This window comes from Zootoca vivipara, chromosome 9 (genome assembly GCF_963506605.1).
Source record: "Zootoca vivipara chromosome 9, rZooViv1.1, whole genome shotgun sequence".
NCBI lineage: Eukaryota > Metazoa > Chordata > Lepidosauria > Squamata > Lacertidae > Zootoca > Zootoca vivipara.
In genome coordinates, this window is record NC_083284.1 from 49616056 (window position 1) to 49635717 (window position 19662).

A 19662-nucleotide genomic window follows, 5' to 3' on the forward strand; every position below is an offset into this window, starting at 1 on the left:
AATGTGGGTCATGGGCAATTTAGAGCTTTGTGTATCAGTACCAAAATCTTCCATTGGGGCATCAGTTCACAGGCAGCCAGATTTGATTCTTTAAGGATCAATGTCACATGACCCAATTATTTGCCCCACTCAACGGCCTGGTAACCTGATTCTGCAGCAGCTTCATATATTGTACTGATCAGGAGCAAGAGATTATTGAGTAACTGAGTCTGGTAGGGATGGGGGGGGAGAGGAGGGCCACAATAAGGGTTATTACTATCAATAAAGATGGAATGTAACAGTTTCACCCTCTTTAAGCGCCTCATGGCATTTAAAAGTATAGGCACCATTTTTAGGCCAGGACTCAGGCATTCCAAGCTTTTTCCTCCTGATCGAACATAGTTGCTAATGTTGCCATAGGCATTAAAACTGAATGCTCATATTTGCCTAGAAAATCCAGTGCATGTGGGCATATAGGATAAGGAAAATGTGCATTAGTTACACATTAGTAGTAACTAATGAATAGTGGGTGTATGATAAGCAGTGTGAAGTAAAACTGCACAACATACATGCACCAAATGTTAGAGGACAGGCATAACATGAATTGTGCTGAGTGCAGCGCTCTCTTAATTTTAAGGGTTGTCAGCACACTAGATGCCATTCAGGAGGGTACAATGGTGTGTGTATCTATATGTTTGCATCTATCTAGCTGTCTGTCTACCTGTAATTATCTTTTCCTCCTATAAGCTTACAGAGTAGCCTTCCCCATTCTGAATCAATATACCTTCATTTTCAAATCAAACCTGACTTGGTAAAACGAAAAAAAGAAAAGAAAATATCATAGATAACAGAAATTTACAAGTCAAAGAAATGTGAAAGGAGACACTTATATCCACATACACTGCGGTGTCACCATAGCTATAATTTGTGTGAATAGAAACACCATTCATATGTCTTTGGTATCAGCAAAACAGAAGTAAGAATATATTTCATTTGACTGGATCAGACAGCGTGTCCTGAAGCTGGATATTTAATCTGTCACTTTGTGATTTCATAATTCATTGTCCTGTATTGAGTACAATATAAAGTAGTGATTTCTGGAAAATGTAATCTTTAGGTTCCAATAAACTCTTTGACAGGCTTTGTGTTGATGGACTACTGTGAGCTGAAGGCTGTTTAGAAGATCTATTAGTTTCTAGATTATTTTTGTCAATTGTAAATGCTTGGTGTTGTGGGTTTTTTTTAGTTTCCACTTACACACTCAAAATATGACTTGCATATCTGGTGTATAAATATTACCATGAAACACTAACATTATCTCCATTGTCAGAATGAATTATTTGTAGGCACTTCATATTTAAAATTTTGCATCAAGTAATTTATGTCTACACTTTAATATGTCCTGCCATTTCCTCATGCAAGCTTTGTCATTGACCAGCTCCCTTTGATAGGAGATTGGTGAAAAATACAACAAAACATTTCAAATAATTTGTTTAATAATATGATTCAGAAAGAATGTTGATGTGATTGTATATTTACATTGCTCATAGTGGGTGGCTGTGGGTTTTAAAAGCTGTTGAACAAATTTAGGGGCTGCACAGTATCTTTTCTGCATAAAAGTCAGAGCTATCAGTCTCTGAAGCTTTGAAAAACTCTTGAGGACATATACTTTGTGTGAGTACCAGTTAATGTCAAGCCTTGAACTAAACATCAGTTAACATGAAAAAGTATTACCTATGCATATGAAGAATCTTGTTTTCCATTTTCTGTTGGCTAACTTTTGAGAGAAGTAATATTTTATTCAGGCCGCATCTAAGCATTGTAAGATAGGAAAATCTGTATTGCAAATCATGTAATTATAAGTTTTCATTGTATCACCGCTTCTCATTCATTCTCATAGCCACAGAGGAGTCAGGTGGGCTGATCCAAGGATGGGAAAAATGCAAACAATTCGACCAGAACTATCTTTGCTTTTGTTGTATGGCATGGAGCAAATGATATTTAGAACATGTAAGCATGTCCTAAAGTCAGCTTAGTACAATATGGAAAAAGGGCATTGAGATCCTGAAGTCCTGAGTGCAGTGCTGCTGTCCTCCTAACCTCCATGTAAACATATTTCAATAACATGCCACCACCTGATATAACTCAGCTAAGATTACTTGTTTTATTTTTAATGGAACCCCCAAATACTTGAGGGCATCTTTTTAAAGAATCCTCTGCACTAGGGAAGATTCCGTATCCTTGCTTAGCATTGATTGAGCATGGGCCTATCATAGAAGGAGTTTTAGCATGAAATTGTCCCTTAACAACAAGCCTCTTGTGTGCTTGTGGGAGGGATTCTATATGGGGTGGAGGAGAGTAGGCTGATGCCAGTAACGTGAAGACCTTTCTTACAGCTGAACATTTGCTCTTCAGATAAAGCGAAATTTAAAAGGGGGGCAGGAAATAAGTAACATTTTCTCAGCTGTTTCTCATATGAGAAAAATGAACAGGCTTGTTCATTATATAAGACAGCACATCACACAGTGATAAAGGAGCTGATTTACACATGTTGGAGCCAGTGCTGCTGTGAATAAGGAAAAGAAATTGCATTATTTTTTACCAAGATGTTTAACGACAAAACTGGAATTCTTCACACAGCCATCCAAGCCAACCAGTGCATAAAAGCATATTGTACTTTGCCAGTTTAATTACATTTCTGCCTGTTGCTTTTCTTAATGAATAACTTTAATTAATATAAGTTCTGTCAAGAGAAGCAACATTTGCATCCACATTGTACAAAAGAGCTAACCTAACTTGCTACTCATATTCCCCCCACACCTGTCCAAATCAGTTCTGGGGATCCCCCAACCGTCTAGAGCCAAACTGGGGACAGGGTGCAGGGGCACCTGGGGAGGAAGTCCCATTGTGCAGTTTGAAACAGCTAAATGTCCACGAATAGTTCTTCTCTACAGTTTATGTTAATTTTGGGAGATCCATAACTCTACAATTATATTGTGGTGCCAGTTATGGAAAAACAGTTATTACTACTAAATAAAAGGTTGGGAATGGACTGGCTGGCAATGCTTTATTTCCCTGGAACTACATGTTACAGTTTAAGGGAAAGGTAGAGGCTGGAAATCCCTTATTCTTAAACTTCCCTTAATATATTTAACCTCCCAAGCTTGCCTTGAGCTGCCTTTTTTCCAGCATGGGGTCCAGACCCATAGTGATGTTGCAGTAATATTCTCATATCAAATTGTTATAATAATGATGGTGCAGACAAATGTTGTGGGCACTCTTTATGCCATAGTTTACCCATCAGGGAGAAACTATGGGTGGCTGCGTATGCAAATGCTGATTGGAAATGTGGAAAAAGCAGGGGAGAAACATCTTGTGCAAACAGAGTTTTGTGAGCAAAGGCAACGATGAAACTAAGAAGCTTCCCAACCACCTGTACAATGAGTCAAAACAATCTCTCTCACAGCAAGGGTTTGACAAGGAGTTTGACCTCTACAGGGAATTAATTTTTCCTGATTTGTTACAGAAGGGGAGAGAAAGAATGGGGAAACTTGTTGATGCCCTAGTCTTACTGTGGAATGATGAGATGTGTCATGCCATCAACACAATCGATCCTGAGCAACCCCTCTGGCACCAAAGTGGTTGTTTGGTATTCTGAGGAATTTTGGTGACTGAAACAGGCAAGATGATGGATAAAGCACAGATGTCATAAAATTAGTGGTGAAGACAGCTAGGCATTTGTAGAGTGCAAAATCATTTACAGTATATTGTGTGACAGTGAAGGCAGAGCTGGCTCCATCACATTCTTGTGTAGCTGTCCAACAGTTATTTTGCATGGCAGCTTGCCTCTGTGACAATGTGAATGGTGTAGTTAGGATGGCCCCAGTTATTGTAACCTGGGGGTGTGGACATTGTGCTTCGTACGTCCAGCCAACCATATGTGTACAATTAACCTTGCCCATTGTGACTGATTAGAACTAGCCAAGTGGTGTTGGCCATGATGGCCAATAAACTTAGTCCCAGTAAGACAAAGCTTAGTCCAATCAGTTGCCCTGTGGGGGACTGATCTTCAGGTTTGGGGAGAATGTTGTCTTCCTTTTATGGCAGGAACTGCATTCCTCTTGAAAGAGCAGGTTCATAGCTTGAGAGTGCATTTTGATCCCTCTTTGCCACTGGAGATTCCAATGGCCTTGGTGTCTATGAGGACATTTCATTGCCTTTGGCTGGTGTGCCAGATATACCTAGTCCTGGATGGAGGCAGCTTGGGCCTAGTGACCCACTCATTACCCTGTTTCTCATATTTTAAGACATACCCATAAAATAAGCCATAGCAGGATTTTAAGCATTCAAGGAATATAAGCCATACCCCGAAAATAAGACATAGTGATAGGCGCAGCAGCAATGCCAGCCGTGGCAGGAGGAGGAGGAAAAAAATAAGACATCCCTTGAAAATAAGCCATAGTGGTTTTTTTTGAGGAAAAAATAAATATAAGACATGTCTTATAATATGAGAAACACGGTATTAACTTCTATATTAAATTATTGCAATATGCTCTATATGCGATTGGTGCAAACTGCAGCTGCTAGGATGCTTAGTGAAATGCTTTGCAGATATTGTATTCATGCTGAGTGAATTGCACCAGCCCCCTATTTCAGGCATTGCTCTTGACTTATAAGGCTATGAACAATTTCCTTCTCTATGTTCTGTATAGACCAGCCTGTTCACTAATTCTAAAAGACCCTTCTAGTCATATTGTGTTTAGTTGGTGTGAGGGACAAGGGATACAGGGAAGTCCCTCCCATCTTAAGTTCCAGCCCATCCCCAAGCGCTGGAGAGAGTAGGGAGAGCTCTGCCTCCAGCGGAGAGTCAGGAAGTGGTGTCCGAGGCTCAGGCAAGGTTGCGGAGCCCATGCCCCAGGTGGGACAGGAAGTTGGGCGCACGGGGGGAAGGCCAATCCCCCCAACTCCCGAATTGCGACGCAAACGTAGGGGGAAGAGGTTGGGTCTCCCAAAGCTTCTGTGCTGGAAGAAAACGCGCCAATCGCCATTCGGAGGTTCTGACACCTCACCTTAAGGATGTATATTAACCGCTCTGAACACTGTAAATAATCAGCACTTAATAAAAGCCTAAAAAGACCATGCTGGAGTCGTTACTCTAGAGTAGCCACATCAGGCCCTCTGACAGCAACCTCCGAATCTTTTTTTGGCTACTTTGGAGTGCCGCGATGAGCGCGCAAGAGGCTGAGCGTTGGAAGCGGGAGGCTGAAGCGGCGAAGCAGGAGATACTGAACCTGACAGCCCAGGCCCAGCAGCAATTGCATGCCGCTCAGGAGGAAGCGCGCGGGGCGCAGGAGGAGCTGAACAATCTGGTGGACCAGGTGAGGACAAAAGAGGAGACTGAGAAACAGCTAAGGGTGATGGTATTGGACCTGCAGAAAAAGTTGGAAGAGGAGAAAGCCGCTAGAGGTGGGGGGGCGCCCCATCCGCAGCTAGTCCAAGTGAGAAGGGGACAGAGCCTAGTCACCAAGTTTAGCGGCGACCCTAGGGAGTACCTAGGATTTGAGACAGAAATAAATTATGCGCTGGAATTGCATGCAGCAGAATTCCCAGATGACGCGCACAGAGTCTCCTTTATCATAGAGCATTTGACGGGGGCCGCCCGAGAATGGGTAAGACCGCTCATCGCGCAAAAAAATGATTGCACGAAGAACGCAAAACTATTTTTAGAAGCTTTAAAAATTATGTACGCAAGTGACTCTGAAATGGAAGCCACAAAAGAGGAGCTTCATAACTTAACACAAGGAAAATCGACAGTTAGAGACTACTGGGCGAGATTCACCATGCTGGTGCACAAACTGGGGTGGGATCTGCACAGTGAGCCAGTGAAATCAGCCTTCTACCTGGGTTTGCACTCAGACGTTAAGGATGAGCTGGCGAGAGGTCCTAAACCGCGGACTATGGATGAGTTAAGCAACACTGCGCTAGCGGTGGGGGTGAGACAGGAATCCAGATGGAATGACAAACAAACGACGCGCGCAGCAAAACCTTGGTTCCCACGCTCCCAGGACAGACCACATCACCAAACCCCACCCCAGGGCCCACCCCCAGCCCCGCCCAGACCAAGCACAGAGCCGGAACCGATGGAGATCGGAGGAGCGCGCGCGCGCGGGCTTTTCAAACCCCGGCACCACAGAAACGCAAGGAGGGGAGGGGAGGAAACTGCTTTTTATGCCACTCCCCCAGTCACCTCGTCAGGAAGTGTCCGCATCGCCGGGAATGGCAGGGAACGGCGGGAACTGTTATGCCCGCCCCCACAGACTCAACGCAACAGCAGGGAAACGAGACTGCCTGGCTGCAGGAGACAAGGGGCAGCAGCCAGGCGCAATCGACGGAAACCAGCCCCCTCCCTCCCTCCCTTCCACAGAGGGGCAGTGCCAGCCCACACACCCCAGAGCAGGGGTGGTTCTAGAAGTGACTCTGACACTCCCTAATGGGTACCCACTGACGGTTTTAGCGTTAATCGATTCGGGGGCGTCGGCCAATTTTTTTTCAAGAAATTTTGCGGAAGCACACCAGATCCAACTGCTGCAGCTGGACTTTCCCCTGCACGTCTCCACCATTGACGGCAGGGAGTTGCTGGGAGGGGCCATCACCCACCAGACCCCCCCCCCATGAGAATGACAGTGGGAAGGCACTCAGAGACACTGGCTTTCAACGTCACCACCATCTCAGACCCCCCCATAGTGCTAGGAATGAGCTGGCTAGCACGCCACGACCCATCCATAAGCTGGCACCAGAGATGCATTACGTTTGGATTGGACTTTTGCCTGGAACATTGCATGCAGCGCCAGCCAGGGGAGGGGCCACCGATAGCCACAGTGGCCACCATGCACGTTAAGGGGGGAGAGGCAATTCCCAAACAGTACTGGGACCTGCAGGAGGTCTTTAGCGAAGCGGAATCCGACCACCTGCCACCCCACAGGTCTTTTGATTGTCAGATAAACCTGATACCCGGGGCAACGCTACCCCCAGCCAAGCTGTACTCCATGTCAGACCGGGAACTGGAGGATCTGAGGGAGTTCATCGACAAGAACCTCAAGCGGGGGTTCATCAGAGAAAGCAAGGCAGCAGGGGGCAGCCCGCTATTCTGGGTGGACAAGAAAGACACGCAACAGCGCCGTCTTGTGGTGGATTTTAGACGCCTGAACTCCATGACAGAACCAGTGGCTTTCCCAATGCCCAGAGTGGACGATCTGTTGACAGCAGCGCGCAGGGGCAAGATCTTCACAAAGCTCGACCTGAGGGGGGCGTACAACTTGATCAGGATCCGGGAAGGCGATGAGTGGAAGACTATGATGTTCACGCCACTGGGCTCTTTTGAATATCTGGTGATGCCCTTTGGTTTGCAAGGGGGGTCAGCATGCTTCCAGGCCTTCATGCACCACGTCCTGGGGTCCCTCCTCTTCAAGAACTGCTTGGTCTTCCTGGATGACATCCTTATTTACTCCAATGACCCAGTGCAGCATGTGAAGGATGTCAGGGAGGTGTTGCAGCGCCTGAAGGAGCACCACCTGTATGTGAAGCTGGAGAAGTGCAAGTTTCACACCAAAGAGGTGGACTTCCTGGGCTACAAGCTGTCAGACAAGGGGCTAGCGATGGACAAGGACAAGGTGCAGACCATCCTGGACTGGCACAGCCCAAGGATGCGCAAAGATGCCCAACGCCTACTAGGCTTCGCCAACTTCTACAGGAAATTCATCAAGAACTTCTCTCGTGTTACGGCTCCCATCACTGACTGCCTGAGAGGCAAGCAGAAGTTCAGGTGGACACCGGAGGCGCAAGCAGCGTTCGAAACCCTGAAAAAGGTGTTCGCCTCCGACCAGAACCTGTTCCATGTGGTACAGCACGCGCCACTGTGCATCGAAACAGACGCTTCAGACCGCGCGGTGGGGGCCATTTTACTGCAACTGGATGCCAACAGAGAGTGGAGACCCTGTGCCTTTTTCTCCAGAAAACTGACCCAGCCAGAACGCAACTACACGGTGTTTGATAAGGAGCTTCTCGCGATCCATTCTGCGTTCCGGCACTGGAGACACTTCCTGGTGGGCGCCAAGCACCCCATCCAGGTGTGCATGGACCACAAGAACCTGGAGTTCTGGAGAACAGCCAGGGTGCTCAACCAGCGGCAGATACGGTGGGCAGAGTTCTTCTCACACTTCAACTTCTCCATCCACTACATACCGGGGGAGCAGAACGTCAGGGCGGATGCCCTCTCCTGTAAGCCAGAGTACATGGAGGAGGAGTTACCACCGGCGCCCCGACACGTGTTTCCCCCGTCGGTATGGTCCTGTGGAGCAGCAGTGGTGAGCGAGGCAGAACTCACAGCACTGACGGCAGCAGATGAGTTTGCCACCCGCATCTTCCAAGACCTGCGAAGGGGGAGGGAGCAGGCACGAGACTTTGAGGAAAGGAGGGGGTTGCTTTTTTACTGGGGAGCCCTGTACCTACCCACCACACAACTCAGAGGTAAGGTCCTCAAGCAGATGCACGACAACCCAACAGCAGGGCACTTTGGAAGGGACAAGACCACCCACTTAGTCATGAGACACTTCTGGTGGCTAGGGGTGCGGGAGGATGTCAGAGACTATGTAAGGGGCTGTGACACCTGCCAGCGAGCAAAGGTAGTCAGGGCAGCACCAGCAGGGTTGCTGGAGCCATTAGCCACACCGCACAGGCCGTGGGAAGTAGTGTCCATGGACTTCATCACAGACCTGCCTTCTTCCAGGGGCAAGACAGCAGTGTTGGTGGTGGTGGACCTCATGTCCAAAATGTGCCATTTTATACCGTGTGCCAGGGCGGTCTCTGCAGAAGAGACGGCCAAACTGTTCGTTGACCACGTATTCAGACTGCATGGGTTACCCTTGAGGGTTATTTCGGACCAAGGCCGCCAATTTGTTTCCAGGTTCTGGAGGCGGCTCATGAACCTCCTGCAGGTGGAGGTCAGCTTGTCGACGGCTCGGCACCCGCAGACCAATGGACAGGCGGAGAGGGTCAACGCCATTCTGCAGCAGTACCTGAGATGCTACGTCAGCCAGAGACAAACGGACTGGGTGGATCGCCTGCCACTGGCAGAATTTGCCTACAACAATGCGGTGCACGTCTCAACAGGGGTGTCGCCCTTTAAGGCCAACTACGGGCGCGACCTCAGATCTTTCCCAGAGAGGGAGGGGGAGGAGGAGGAGGAGCGCCCGCAGGCAGAGGACTGGGCAGAGGAACTGGAGACGGTGCACCAACAACTCCGGGAGCACTTGGAGAGGGCCAAGGAAGCGTACAAGAAGGGGGCAGATCGTCACAGGCGACCGGGGGAGGTCATCAGGGTAGGGGACAGGGTTTGGTTGTCCTCTGAAGGCCTTCCCACCAGGGGGCGATGCAAGAAGTTGGCGCCCAGGAGGCTGGGCCCCTTCACGGTCACGCAACAGGTCAATCCGGTAGCCTTCAGGCTAGCACTGCCTGAGGACATGAGAGTGCACCCAGTGTTTCATAGATCCCTGCTGTCGCCGTACAGAGAAAGCACCAGGTTGAGGGACAGTGATCAGCCTCCAGAGGGAGGGGGGGAGAGGGGAGACGCCCGACGACTCAATGAGGCAACTGAGATTTTAGACTCAAGGAGAGGGGTGAGAGGGCTGGAGTACCTCATAGCATGGGAGGACACTCCGCCGTCCCACAATGAGTGGATACCTGCCACGGAAGTACCTGAGGAATTTTTAGTGGAAGAGTTCCACGCCCTTTCCCCCCACAGGCCCAAGCCCTGGCACATGGAAAGGGAGGGAGAGGGGGAGGGGCGGGAGGAAGGGATCGCAGGCAGCAGCTCTCCATGGAGATGGGAAGCGGAATTTGAGGATACGGAAGAAGAGGTGTGGGTTTCACCGAGGTCGACTACGTCAGAGGCAGGAGAAGACTGGCAAAACATTTTTACTCCCACCAGCTCTGATGCCACAGAATTTTTGGGATTCCCGTCTTCTCAGGGGGAGGGGGAAAGATCGCCGGATTGGGGGGAAATTTTTACACCCACAGGCTCTGACACCACGGACTTCTTGGGGTTTCACTCGTCCCCGGCAAGCGGAGAGCCCCTAGGGAGGGGGGGAGAGGAGCCTGGGAGGGGGGTGGATGTGAGGGACAAGGGATACAGGGAAGTCCCTCCCATCTTAAGTTCCAGCCCATCCCCAAGCGCTGGAGAGGGTAGGGAGAGCTCTGCCTCCAGCGGAGAGTCAGGAAGTGGTGTCCGAGGCTCAGGCAAGGTTGCGGAGCCCATGCCCCAGGTGGGACAGGAAGTTGGGCGCACGGGGGGAAGGCCAATCCCCCCAACTCCCGAATTGCGACGCAAACGTAGGGGGAAGAGGTTGGGTCTCCCAAAGCTTCTGTGCTGGAAGAAAACGCGCCAATCGCCATTCGGAGGTTCTGACACCTCACCTTAAGGATGTATATTAACAGCTCTGAACACTGTAAATAATCAGCACTTAATAAAAGCCTAAAAAGACCATGCTGGAGTCGTTACTCTAGAGTAGCCACATCAGGCCCTCTGACAGCTGGCAATATCTCTATCCAAGATCCCTTGAAGAGGAGTCTTCCACATTGATGAATGATGGCTTCTACATTGTAGAATGACACACACACCTGTTCACAAGACATTCCTGGGCACTGATACTTGGTATATGTTTTATTGAACACTTGGGATTCTTATTTTTGTTGTTGTGCTAGTTTCTTTTTCTAAACTGCTTTATTTTTTACACTGGAAAGCCATCTGAGCTATTCACAATGAGGAGACACACTGGGCTGCTTCTTACTGTAGCTGACCAAACTTTTGTGGTTTTGAATTCAAAGGGTTAAGTGTATATTCTCCATTTTTGAAATTTGTATGTTAAGCTGAATTTGTCTGAATTCCCTAAGTGGAATTTCTTAGCTCTTGCTAAGATGCTCTTGGTATTAAGACATAATTTTCAGTTGGCCCTGCTTTTGTTGTTCTTAATTCATGGAATGAAACTATAATGGGGATATTATGGTTGTTATATTTCTTATTTATGGGATGAAAATATTCTTATTAGCTGTGCAATTCAGAGTTTATTGTATTTTAAATTAATGTATTCGTGTTTTGGTGACTTTTTAACAGGCAATAACTTCAAGCTGGCATTGTGAATACAGATTCTGCTACAAGAAAATAACAGTAAGTGTTTCTGTTTGCTATAACTTGTTGTAAAAAGATACTATTCCATATATGTTACTGTGGTATTATTTGAATGAATTTCTAAAAGCTACCTTTCTTTGGCCTATCTTGTCATATTCCTTTTCCAAAGATTCCCCTCCCCCCCCAAGAACTCTAGTGGCACAGTTTTAATAGCATTAACTGATAAAGAAGGAGGGATATTGTTCTCATTATACAGTCTTTTAATTTAAAATGCATTGAATAAATGCATTCTCCCCCCCGCCTTTGGGTTATCAAAATAGAATTGTTTGTAAGTATGTAGGGAAATGCTAATGTGCTTACAAATATAATGTTGGATATTCCACTTGCATGTGAATTGTTGATGATATGAGCTTTTAGATTAAAAGGATCCGAATTTTTAATGCAAATTAGAAATATTAATGTTGTAATTAGCTTAGTAATTGCAAAAGGATGATGTAGTATTGACCATGATTTTAAAAAGAGATTGTAATTATTTACAGTGAAATACCTGCTGCTACGATAGGAGGTAAAGGTAAAGGTAGTACATAATTGATTTTAAGTGTTTATTTATTGTTAAGGGAAACCTATGCATAAAAATCAGTGAAATAGTAGTGACCTCTCATCATGTTTTGCTTTCAGGATTGGGAATGGGGGAACTAAATAAAATCATTCTATTTCATATTAATTGTATCATAATTCAAGTCATCTGATACAACATAACCTTTCTTTTTATTTTCTATGCTGTCATTTCTGATGTAAAATTTTAGGAGGACATAATGTAGGCTACTGGTAATCATTAAAAGACAGTGTAGGAGCTTTCTGTTCTCCTTTATGACAAATGATAAAAATCATATATTAACCTCATTATTATTTGCACATAATGTTATGCTAGCATGAAGAAGACTTTGTATACTAACAACCCCTCCACAATATCTTTTTTAAGGTGTGCCATACATTGTAATTTCCAACTTATGTATGTTTAGAGTAACTACATGTTGCACATGAATGTGACTAATTAAATCCTGAAGGCCCACTGCAGGGTCAGAATAACACAATTTGAAATAGAAAAACATTCGGTGGAGTTGTGGAGAGAATGTTAACTCTTTCCCAGCCATCCACTTTTCCTCTTCACTTGGGTGCAGATAGGTTTCTTCCAGAAGTATTTGTACACAATAAAAGAGTTATCTGATACCTTGTGGAGAGTGTATTAGAAAACTAGTGGGTTATGAAGAGTTGCAGAGGATTTCTCCTCCACTGTGGCCTCCCTGCTCTAAATTACAACATGGAACAAGACAATGGAATTAACAGTTTGTGCCTTTGCTGTGAAATTCCATGTTATATGAAAAGCAGGGTGCTTGTGTATCTCTGTCTCTCCTGCGACATGTGTGAGTTACAAATGTCTATGGAATTCACACATCTCGTGACAGGAGAAATCTTCAGATTTCAGTTTTGCATGCTATACAGAAGCATGAAAAAGAAAAGTATACGAATCACAAGTCAGCTTTTTGCTAATACTTAGTGAGTACAAACATTGTAGTGTTATTAATGGATTAAAAAAAGAAAAAGAAACACATTGTAACGCCCACTCCTGAAAAGATAGAATAGATAAAGGGGAATGTGTTCAATAGAAAACATAAAGAGTGCTTTGTTGGTTTAAAATTATGGCTTTGATTTGCAATTAAAATTATGGCTTTGATTTAACATTTTAGAAGGATAAAGAATATAGCCTACAGGATGAGGAATCATAGAATTATAGCATTGGAAGGGATCCCAATGGTCATCTGGTCCAACCCCCTGTAATGTAGCAATCTCAACTAAGGCATCCATGACAGATGGCCATCCAACCTCTGCTTAAAATAACTGCAAGGAAGGAGAAACTAACACCTCTCGTGGGAGTGTGTTCCACTGCCAAGCAGCTCTTAGTGTCAGAAAGTTCTTACTGCTGTTTAGTTGGAATATATTTTCTTGTTACTTGAATCCATTGGTTTAGGTCCTAGCCTCTGAAGCAGGAGAAAACAAGCTTGCTCCATCTGCCTTGTGACAGCCCTTTAGATATTTGAAGGTGGCTATCATATCACCTCTCAGGCTTTTCTTTTCCAGGCTAAATATATCCAGATCCCTCAACTGTTCCTCATAAGGCTTGGTTTCCAGAGCACTGATCACCTTGGTCACCTACCTCTGCACACATGCCAGCTTGTCCACATCCTTCTTAAATTGTGTCACACAGAACTGGACACAATGTTGGGATTTTGGCTACGTACTTTGATACAGCTTCTCACAGAAGCAATTAGTGAGTTGGCCGAAGGCCAGAAATACTGAGCAGAGGGAGTTTTCTGCCTAGAGATATGGGAACCTTGGATACAACTCTGCTATTGGATAAGGTCACCCATATAGACTGGATGACTCATGACCTCTCTGTGGTTGGCTGTGTGTGTAGGAGAGTCTTGGAGTTAGTTGAAGTTTTGTTCAGAGAGAGTTAAGATCCGTATCTGTATCTTGTGTATAGTAACTTGTGAGTCTGCTGTGAATAATAAACCTCTTAAGTAACCAAGTTACTTACGACATTTCCGTGTGCTGCTGTGGTTCACCAGAAGCGGCTTTGTCATGCTGACCACATGACCTGGAAGCTGTATGCCGGCTCCCTTGGGCAAAAATGCGAGATGAGCACCACAACCCCAGAGTCGATCATGACTGGACCTAATGGTCAGGGGTCCCTTTACCTTTACCTTTTAAGTAACTGTGGCGTTTCACCTCTAGAAGGCCTAGAAGGGGTTAAGTTGCCAGGGAGGGAAACGACCAATGGGAGCTCTCCAGCCAGAAGCAGGGTGTATATAGGAAGAATGCAGGCAGGAGAGTTAGAGATGAGAGGAGAGTGAGTTAGATGAGAGGAGTTGGTGAAGATAAGAGCTGGTTATTATTGTGGTGGCTGTTAAAGAGTGAGATAGACAGGATACAGTGTTATGAGTTTAGTGATAATTATTATTAGTTATATTTAGAGGTAATAGGCCGGTAATTCATATTTAGAGGTATTAGGCCGGTATAGGAACCATCTGTGATTTTGAAACCGTTTAAGCTTTGTACAGTAACCAATACGCATAAGAACATTCAATAAACCATCTTGTTTTAGTTTACTATATCCTGGTCTGAGGTGTGTGAGTGATTGAGAGTATTTGTTTGTCGTTGGCACATCACCAATAGACCGTCAAACGTCCGGGGGTGATGTGCAGGTCAGAGTGACCGCGACATAAACTGGTGGCAGCGTCGGGATCCGATTTATCACGCTATAAAAGTGACAGCATCGGTTTCAAATTAGAACACTAGTACCAATAGGGACAACATTACACCTGGAGGGGAGGATAATCTGAGGATTAATTATCTAACCTGGGGGTGTGAGTGTGTGGTTCTGAGGTACTGAGAAGAAGCTGTAACAACAAGAGAAGAGAACTCAAAAGCTGTTCTGGTTGTGGGTTAGATTCAGAGTCAGTGGAAGTTAGCTAAAGGGTGAGAGAGAAAACCCCTAGCTGAACTTTGTGACAGGAATCTTGAAGAGCCTAGCCAGAGGAACAGAAACTGAGAGGAAATTTCTCTAGAGTTGTTAAGCTTAATAGAGATTCTCACACAATATGCATAGCTGCCAAGTTATCCCTTTTTTACAGGGATTTTCCCTTATGCTGAATAGGCTTCCTCGTGAGAAAAGGGAAAACTTGGCAGCTATGAATATGCCAGCTAAGAAAAGTAAACCAGCTGTGAGGGAAACCTCTGTTGAAAGAACCCAGGAGGAAAATGGGTCTTTACAAATTGAAGAGCCTAGAGTTGAAACAGTTAGTGAAACCCCATCTGAGGGGAGGGTTCCACAAATGTCTGAGGAATTTGAGAGATGGAGATTAGAGAAAGAATATCAGTTGAAAGAAACAGAAATGAGATTACAAGCTGAAGAAAGAGAATTGAAATTGCAAGCTGAGAGGGAAAGGGAGAGAGAGGAAAGAGAACTGAGAGAGAAAGAAATGATAACAATTGAGAGGGAAAGAGAGAGAGAGGAAAGGGAATATCAGCTGGAATTAAAAAAATTAGAATTAACAGCTCAGGAAAACCAAAATAATAGCAACAATACTAATTCCCAAACACAAGGGAAGGTAGATTTGAAACGTTTCCCTGAATTTAAGGAGAAAGATAACCCAGAAGCTTTTCTAATATCATTTGAGAGAGCCTGTAAAGATTTTCAAATAAAAGATGAGGAGAAAATGATCATTTTAAGGGCTAGAATTAGCGGAAAGTTAGCTGAAATTTATGCTAATATGACAGAAGAGCAAGCAAACGATTTTGAATTATTTAAACAAATAACTTTTACCCATTTCGGAATTACCTCAGAACAGCTAAGAAAGAGGTTCCGAAGTGTGACAAAAGGGAAGGAGGAAACATATGCTCAACTGGGCACCAAGATTTCACATTACCTCACCAAGTGGCTAGACACAGAGAAAGCCAGTACCACATCACAAATAAAAGAAGTGTTTGCTTTAGAACAATTTTATGAAACTATACACGGCCAATTAAGATATCTAATAAAAGAGAGACACCCTAGAACCCTTCAAGAAGCTGCTAATTTAGCTGATCAGATAAATGAAATAAGGGACCATAGATTTGATGACCCAAGTTTTGGCGGGAAACTGTGGGGGTCCCCCAAAAGCAAATCCCAGGCAGTGAAGGGAAACCTTTCCTCAGAGACTGAGAAAGGAAACAGAACCCAAGGCAGCACTAGTACAAATGAAGAGAAGGGGAGGAAAAATAATTACACTAATCCTAAAGAAATCAAATGTTGGGAGTGCAATCAATTTGGCCATAAAAGTTTTCACTGTAAAAATAAGCAAGATAAAGCTCCATGTGTTAGCCCTCAGAAGCAAGCTTATTGTATCCAGTCAGCTGAGGCAAGTCAAGCTAGCCCAGTCACCACGACGACAGCAGCTCCACTCAGGCCTCATGCTGTGGCAGTTGAAGACACAGTAGCTCATTGCTATACCATTAAATATGAAAATCAGTTGTTGAAGAATGCTGGGGAATTTATTGGGATTGAGGGGAAGCAATTTATTGCGATTCGTGATACAGGATCTCAGGTGACTCTGGTGCACACAAATTTTGTTAGTCCCTCTAAAATAATCCCTGGAAAAGTGAGGAGAGTAAAAGGAATTTCTAAACAGCCAGAGGTGCTGAAGGTCGCACGGCTTGAAATTCAGTGCAAGAATTGGTCAGGAGAATGGGAAGTGGCAATATCTGAAGAGATTCCCTCTGCTGTGTTAATAGGATGGGATCTCATAGAGCACGTACAGAGTTCTTTTGTATTAACACGTACTAAAGTGAGTCAGCAGTCACCTCACGCTGAGGAGATTGCTACTGTTGCCAATGAAGCTAGAGTTGAGGAACTAAACTGTGAGGGGGAAAATGAAGCCCTGTTGGTTCCTATTATAAGAAAGCAAAAACCTAGCTTTGCTCAGAAACAACAAGAAGATTCTGAGTTGTTAAATTGTTTTGAGGCAGCCAATCCTCTAACACCTGAAAGCCCTGAAAAGTTTTGCTTGAGCAAGAGACTTTTAGATAGGGAAGTTCAAGCTACACAAGCCCGAGAAGGAAAAGAATTGTTTATAGAACCTGTGATTGAGAACCAAACCCTTAGTTTGGCTAAAAAGCGAAATGAAGACACTGAGACGCTGCCACAGGATTCATTGTTAATGCAGATTGCTCAGAACCCAGAAGGGACCATTAGCCCACCAAGTACTTTAGGGGATACCTTTACTAACACCAGTGAAGCAAAGGAAGGAACAATAGATTCAGAAATACCTTACCGTGCCCCTGGTGCTGTTTTAGAGTCCTCAAACAGTGTTCAGGTATCCAATGCGGTGGAAAAGCAAAGGGTTAAGATCATTTCTGCTTCAGTGAACTTTGAGAATGCAGAGTATGTGATCAGGAAGTCTATTAGTTCCAAAGAAACCAAAGAGGCCAAGCCGATAGTTTTTAAGGAAACTACTGAAGAACCTAACTCAGTTAATACAGAAGGAAATGATCAAATTAGTGCCAACAAGAGAAAGCTGACTGTGCAATGGGGGTCAGTTAAGCGCAATAGAATATCTGTTGCAGATAAAGTAAAAGTAACAGAATTAGAAATCTCGAAAAGTGTGACTTTGTCAGAAAAACCTAGGGAAGATATTGAGAAATCAGATGATACAGCTATCCCTAAGATGTTTAGAAGAGCGAGGAAGCGAAAGGCTGGAAAACAAGCCGTAGTTAAAGAGATAGCAGAGACAACCTCCATGGCAGCGCCTGTCAATCCAAAGACAAGTCTTAACCGAGGGATGCCAGTTGCGTCTGCAGCAAAGATTCCAAGACCCAGAGGCAGACTAAAAGTATGCCCACCTGAGAGGAATGCTATTCGCAAGGGAGACAAGCATGAAAGAGAGGTCGGTTGTGAGCGTCCACGAGCTTACGTCAGAAAAGAAAACCCAGTTGACACCCACAGAAAGTCATCTCATAGATCAAGTGCGTCGTCAACGTCTGGATCCGACAAAAGCGACAGCGGTACCTCTGATATCCGAAGTTTGGACTGACAATCTACCCAGGAGACCAGAGGAAGAAGATCAAGTGGACATTTAAAAAAACAAAAAAAAGTTGTTTTATGCATTTAGAAGTGGTATGTATATGTGTATATTTGGATGGGAGGAGGTAAGGGTAAGAGTATAAATGTTGTATTTTGAACTATTGTTGTTTGAACAGGAGAGTAACTGTAAGAAGTTAACCCTCCTGTTTCAAACTTAATTAAGGGGGGAGGTATGTGGCGTTTCACCTCTAGAGGGCCTAGAAGGGGTTAAGCTGCCAGGGAGGGAAACGACCAATGGGAGCTCTCCAGCCAGAAGCAGGGTGTATATAGGAAGAATGCAGGCAGGCAGGAGAGTTAGAAGAGGTGTAGATGAGAGTTAGAGATGAGAGGAGAGTGAGTTAGATGAGAGGAGTTGGTGAAGATAAGAGCTGGTTATTATTGTGGTGGCTGTTAAATAGTGAGATAGACAGGATACAGTGTTATGAGTTTAGTGATAATTATTATTAGTTATATTTAGAGGTAATAGGCCGGTAATTCATATTTAGAGGTATTAGGCCGGTATAGGAACCATCTGTGATTTTGAAACCGTTTAAGCTTTGTACAGTAACCAATACGCATAAGAACATTCAATAAACCATCTTGTTTTAGTTTACTATATCCTGGTCTGAGGTGTGTGAGTGACTGAGAGTATTTGTTTGTCGTAGGCACATCACCAATAGACTGTCAAACGTCCGGGGGTGATGTGCAGGTCAGAGTGACCGCGACAGTAACCAAGTTACTTGTAGACAGCATTTTGTTCCTGCTCATCCTACCAGCTTACAACCCAATGCTTCCGGAAAGTCTGGGTATTCTCTGCAATATTCAACACACAATACTCCAAGCGTGATCTGACCAAGACAGTACTATGTCTTGGTGGTACTATGGTACTATGACTTTGCTTGATCGGAACATTATACTTCTGCAGCCCAGAATACCATTAGGAATTTTTTATTTTTTTGCTGTTGCATCACACTACCTTAAGCTTGTGGTCTACTAAGACCTCTAGATCCTTTTCATATGACAAGCCAGGTGTCCAAAATCTTTTATATTTGTGCAGCTAGTTCTTCCTGCCTAAGTATAGAACCTGACATTTGTCCCTAATGAAATGCATTTTGTTAGTTTGGGCTCAGTTCTCCAGTCTGTTAAGGTCATATTGGATCCCAATTCTGTCTTCTGCAGCATTGGCTACCCCTTCTACTGTCACTCTGTAGCATTTCTCCATATTTTCCATCCACAGGACCTACTACTTACCGTATTTGTTCTTCCTCTTACTTCAAACATAGCCAAAGAAACCTGTATTATTATCGTTTTAACCTTTCTTGCAAGCCTGAGCTCATTCTTAGCTTTGGCCCATCTGACAACTGCAGGTGACTGTTGGCTACTTCTGTATACTCTTTCTTCATTATTTCCTTTTTCTTCCATTTTTTGTACACACCCTTCTTAAATCCCAGCTCATTTATAAGCTCATTATGCAGCCACACTGGTTTCCTTATATGCCCCCCACTTTTCTTTCTTTTTGGGCCTTCAATATTTCACAATTAAGAAATTCCCATCCATCTTGCACTCTTTTCTCTTGGAGTATTTCTGACCATAGGGTCCCTCCTAGTACTTCCTAAAGCTTTTTGAAATCACTCAGAGATATAGTTTGTGCTTAGGAGCTTTACAATTCTCTTCTATGACAGAGAAAACTATAACAGATGTGAAAAAAATACTCAGACATTAGAACACTTTGCATTGCTTACAGGTGTATAGAAATGTCAAGTTATCTTAATGTATTACAGGAGAAAGAGTTTGATAGAACACGCTTTTACAGCATGCTTAAATAATATTTGTGACCCAT

General features: G+C 44.5%; 1 protein-coding gene across 3 annotated transcripts in view; it reads left to right on the top strand.

Annotated features, from left to right (window-relative positions):
* LOC132591162 (teneurin-3-like) overlaps positions 1-19662 on the top strand; it is a 1137496-nt gene that overhangs the window by 231706 nt on the left and 886128 nt on the right. For all 3 annotated transcript variants that reach the window (XM_060278723.1, XM_060278722.1, XM_060278724.1), the window contains exon 2: positions 11147-11200. The gene's annotated coding sequence lies outside the window, so the exon portion shown is untranslated. The remainder of the gene's footprint in view (positions 1-11146; positions 11201-19662) is intronic.